Genomic DNA, 6,125 nt, shown 5'->3' with positions numbered 1-6,125 from the left:
TTGTGCTCCCTCGATCTAGTCACGATTTCTAAAAGCAGCTTGTGTTCCGGTGTTTGTCATCACCACGATACCACCTTCCTCAGTCCGGTCACCACCTCCATCACTCCTTCAGTCACGATTTGTCACCTTATTCTACCGCTATTCGTGTTCGTCGCCGCTTGTGTTCATCGTCGCTCATCAATCACCACCACCATAAATTTTCTGGGTTATCCTTGATTTTTTTAATTATCCTTTATATAATCTATAGTTGTAGATGTTAGTCTTGTAATCAATACAATTTATAAAATTATTATAGTTGTGTTAGTGTATTACTTCTTTTTATTATTATTATTTTTTTAGATCTATTCATTGTAAATTTGACTGTTTTTTTGAAAAAATATTTTTCTTCAACAATCTGGAAAAATCCCCTTAAAAGTTCGATTTTCGGTTTGGAACCGAATTAGGTTTTTAAATTTCGGTTTGGATTGGATCGGTTTCAAATCTAGTTCGGTTTGGATTCGGTTTGAAAATTTCAAAACCGAATTAATTCGGTTTGGATTCGGTTTGGTTCAAAATCCAAACCGAATACCGAACTTTCACCCCTAGTGTCATTGGAGCAGTGGTTGAAATTAAAGTTTAATAAGCATGGGGCCATAGGTTTGAACATTAATGCTAACAATTCATTATTTTTTTTAATGAACTATAGTAATTGTATGACATGGCGCCATATCATCTGCTTATTCATGATGACACGTGGCGGGCTCATGTCTTCCCATTGAATTTTAATATATATATATATATATATATATATATATATATATATATCTTAAAAAAAATTATGATAAAATGGACTGATTACACAATTTTTCCATGGATTAAAAATTAGTGGTTGGACTATTTCATTTTTCTAGAAACTTTTTATCTCCTTCTACTCTATACATTTATAGTATTGTATATTTTTGGGGTTTCCATTCTTTATTAGTTCATTTATAAAAGTAACTAAAATAATAACCGTTGACATCATCACTATACAAGTGTCAACTTCTCATAAAAAAATTTCCCTCCAAAACTTTAGGTAACAATATTTTTTTTTCAAGATAATTAAAGGTTTGGAATCAGTAGATTAATTAGATATATCCTAAGAAAATTTATGATAAAATGGACTGATTACACAATTTTTCCATGGATTAAAAATTAATTAAAAATTAGTGGTTGGAGTATTTCATTTTTCTAGAAACTTTTTATCTCCTCCTACTCTAAACATTTATAGTATGTATGTTTTTGGGGTTTCCATTCTTTATTAGTTCTTCAAAAAAAAAAATAATAATAATAATAATGAAAGATAAACCAGTAATTAATGCTAACATCTTAGAAATAAGTTTTAAGTTTTATTTAAATTACGAAGCAAATAGTATAATACATGATTATAATACTCCGTATATAATAACATATTATTCGTTATAGCTCAATCTATCTAATGAGAAGGCACACGATTCATTATGTTTTTCTTAAATACATATTACATACAAATAATTACATTATATATATATATATATATATATATATATATATATATATATATAAATATATATATATACATATATATATATATACATATATATATATATTATCGTACGGGACTAACCTAGTTATATTTTAAAGTAGGTTTTTTTTTTTTTTTTGGACTTCTAAAGTAGGTTTAGGAGGAAGTAATTTTTCAATTTGTATTATGATTATACAAGTGTCATATAAGTAGTTTAAATTGTTTCAGTTTCATGTAAACGAATTCTGTTTGAAAAGTCGTGATTTGGGTCAAAAGCATATCTCTATTATGTAAATTAACTCTTAGTTAGATTAGTGTTACCCTAAAATATGTATTTCACCCTTACTTCTATTCTATTTTTATAAATTTATGTTTTCAATAATATTGTAATATAAGTTGTCATGTAAATTTTCTTTAAAGTAAGGCTGCATCAGCGTATAGTTGAAACTAGTATAGCACTCGTGCGATGCACGGCTTACAAATCTTGATACTCTTATTTATTTCACAAAATTTTAAAATAATATGATTTAATGAGTAATAATGAATTTACTTATAAATATGTCTTAATCATATATTTTTAACCCTCAAAATATTGACATACAAAGTATTACTTGAAAACAACCCTTTTTTTTTAATTCTTAAATTGTATGGAAAGATTTGAAAAATAATTCAGCTCAATGAACTGACAATTAATACCCACATTAAGTCATATTTTTCCCCTCATTTTTACTTGAGCCACTGGTCACCTCATTTTTAAATGGGGAATTTTTTGCGTGGCTGGTCACACCGTGTGGCCGGGATGACTCGAGTTATTTAGTCAGGGATTACTTTAGTTACTTCTGACCGAGTAACCCCTCAAGTAACCCAGACCGAGTAACCCCTCAAGTAATCCCTAACCGAGTAACTCGTAACCCCTGACCGAACCCCCCTGACCTCGAGTAAATTAAACCCCTGAACGAGTAACTCGAGTAACCCCTCGAGTAACCCCTGACCGAGTAACTCATGACCGAGTAACTAACCCCTGAGCGAACCCCTCAAGTAACCCCTGACCGAACCCCTCAAGTAAATCCTAATCGAGTAACTCATGACCGAGTAAACCCTGACCGAGTAACCCCTTAAGTAACCCATGACCGAGTAACTAACCCCTGACCGAACCCCTCAAGTAACCCCAGACCGAACGCCTCAAGTAGCCCCTGACTGAACCCCTCAAGTAACCCCTGATTGAGTAACTCGAGTAACCCCTGCCACATGGTTTGGCTAGCCACATATAAAAATTTGCCTTGTAAATGACTATCTCCGTTCTCTTAACTCAATATATTCTTGGAAAAGTTTACCATTATAATAACATGATCATTATATATTGTACTTCGTATATCACTTATATTTTCGTATCTTTTTTCTCCTCTACGGCTTCTAAAAACACTTAAAGTTTAACATCAAATTTTTAAAGATAGGATTTTTGGTCCCATCACTTACTACCTTTATTTATTACATGATGAATTCACCTGATCATCACCTCACACCTATCGCACCTTCTACAATCAAAAATTTACCCGTCTAAAAAATTTGCAAAGCCACTAACTTAAAGCTTAGTACGAAGTATAATTTATTTTTTTTTCTAAAACTTTAACCTCGGAATGATGTTTAGGCTTGTCAATTATTTGATTATCCGTCTTTTTTGAATTATATGTAATCATTTTATATTTTTAGTGCATATATATAATAGTAAATAAAAAAAATTAAATATACAAGCATATAAGAGAAGAAAAATAAAATGCATATCATTCTTACATATCACTCGTGACGACATATACAAAATCTACAACATATTTTGTGTGCGGATGGTCACACCGTGTGACCGCTTGTAAAAAAAACAGAGTAACCCCTATGACACTAACTAACTAACCCCTATTATATTGATAGAGAAACTTCTAAGCTCTGTTCACTTCACCTTATATTTGCTAAAATGAAACTATTTTTACTAAACTAAAATTATTTTTGTTGAACTTAAATTATTTTTACTGAACTAAAATTAATTTTATTGAATTGAAATTTTTTTGTTGATAATTTTTTTTTATTGTTTCTTTATTATATTTCTTCTTTAAAGTAATTGCATTTTCCTAAACTGAAATTAAAAATACCAAATAGAACTTATTTATACTAAATGAAATTATTTTTTCCAAATATTATATCTTTAAGATGAAGTGAATAGAGTCTTATTATACTTATCAGTTAGTAATTTAGAGTGTATGAATCTGTAAGGATTGTGCGTCTCTTATATAGGGCGTGAACCGCGATCAAGGCGTGATAAAATCGCGCTGACTTGCTGGATCCAGTGAAGAAATTTTAATTTTGAAGTGGCGCGCCCGCGCCAAGTAGGCGCGACCCGCGTTGAAAGCGCGACAAAATCGCGTCAACTCTCTGGATCAAGGCAGGATTTGGCAGAATCGGGGAGGCGCGCCCGCGCCGTCGTGAATCGCGCCCGCGCTGCTTCCCTTGTCTGCGATTTTCGTGCGGTTATTTCCTCTTATTAAAGGGAGTTAGTTTTTCCTAAAAAAGATATCTTCAGTTATATTTTCTTCTCCAAGGATTCTCCACACTTTTCTCTCAAGAATCTTGCAAACTCTTGTTGAAATATCTATCAATTTAGCCAAATTTGTAAATTTATCATCTATATTTCGATTCTTTGTGCTAAGAACGAAGTGCTGTCTTTTGTATCTCAAAGAGGATTTCCGGATTGAACCCAAGCACCGTTTTGGGGGAAATTAACCTCTTTAGGAAAGTGTATACACGCCTAATACAGAGTATCAAGGTTTGAGACTCAAGTGGTTATCGGTATTCTCATGTTCATGATCATCTTTAAAGGCTTGGAATTGAGGCAAGTTTAGTATCTTTCACATTAGTGTTTTTCTTTGTAATTTCTGTAATACATTAATCTTTTGGTGCTTTGGTTGTAATACTTTGATTAGTATTGGTTGTTTTATAATTAAGTTGAAATTATACATCATTTTTAGGTTTTGTTCCCACATTCTTAAGTAGTTCTTGTTGTTGAATTACTGTAAAACCTAACATTATCTAGTAACCCTTAAATAACAAAGTACAACACTGACAAAGCAACAACTATAACACTAACTGGGTAACCCCTATAACACTAACCGAGTAACCCTATGATGGTTGGCTAAACACATATAAAATTAGTACCAAAATCTATATTAAAAATGAGAATTATAGTTTATCTTATAGGGTGGTACACTTACGTGCCTCATACTATTATTTTTTTTATATGCATTTATTTATGTCTATTATGCAAATTTATATATGATAGATGAATAAATTAAAATCATTCTTATGCACACTCAGTGTTTCAGGGTTTTCTATGTCCCTCGGGAAAGTTACAACACCAAGACTGGACTTCGGACGCCTGTACCTGCATAACAACGGAGACTCCGGTTGGGTGGAGTTCCACCTCCGACGATCAAGTTAGAACGTGTTCGGAGAATGTAAAAAGTGGGGGAAAGTAAAGTAGTATATTCTCGGATTCCGAGATTGAGAATATTCTCTGATGCGAGAATTAATTATCCAACAATCATTGACTGCCTCGGTTTCTGAGTAAATTCTCTCTCTTCTATTTCGCAACTGATTGTGAAAGTGAATGTGTATTCCCTAGGTGAGAACATCTCCCTATTTATAGAGTCTTGGGATTCATGCCACTATCGTAGGTTATGAAAACCTAGGATTGATGGGCTGTCTCGGGAATTGGGCCTTAAAGGTCGTCGTTTTACCTTGCTAAGTTCGAGTGCCATGTGTCAATTTGTGAGTGGCTTTTATTGGGTGTGTCATGAGGTGACACGTGTCCCATTCTGATTGGGCAACATGGCATGGGTATTTTTACCCAAATCATTTTCCCCTCACAGGGGCCATGTGACATGCCACGTTTGTGACAAGTGTCACAGGCGGATGGGTGAACAGTCTCTAACTATTCATCTTCTGGGGAAGTTATAGGGATGCCCCTATTCCCAACCCCTTTATAAGTAAGGTTCCCCTCCTTCCCCCTCTCATTTTAGGACTTGTTTGAAAAAATCTTAGAGAGAGAAAGAGAAGACTTTAGAGAGAAACTCTGATTCCGTCTGCCTTTAACTTCACAAAATTTCCTGCTATTTCCGCTTGACATAGCCGGTATACCGTCTGTGCAACTCGCAAACAAGAGAACCTCTTAACCGCCTGGGAATCTTCCAGAACTGCCTCTTCTTTTTCAAGTGGTTACAGCCGGTCATTCGCCCATGCACCCAACAAATAGAACTTCCAAGAACCGTTCAGGTACTTTTCCAGCAAATTCCCTTGCTTCCCAAGTGGGTACATCCGATCAACAGTCTGTGCATCTCACAAGCAGCTGATTGATTTTCGTCTACCTGTTACAGCCGGTCAACGCTTTACCTTACCTTCAGAAACATCTTCGAGCACTACTACATTTTTGACCAAATGCAACGGCCTAATAAAGGCTAATGCAACGGTATTCTAATTACCGTTGCAATAGAGTAGGCTATTGCCACGGATTTAACACTAATGTTCTTAGAGGTATAGCTATTGCCACGGCTGTAAAGAA

The sequence above is a fragment of the Chenopodium quinoa genome, unplaced genomic scaffold (assembly GCF_001683475.1).
Source record: "Chenopodium quinoa cultivar QQ74 unplaced genomic scaffold, ASM168347v1, whole genome shotgun sequence".
In the NCBI taxonomy this organism is placed as follows: domain Eukaryota; kingdom Viridiplantae; phylum Streptophyta; class Magnoliopsida; order Caryophyllales; family Amaranthaceae; genus Chenopodium; species Chenopodium quinoa.
This window is presented reverse-complemented; position numbering follows the sequence as displayed.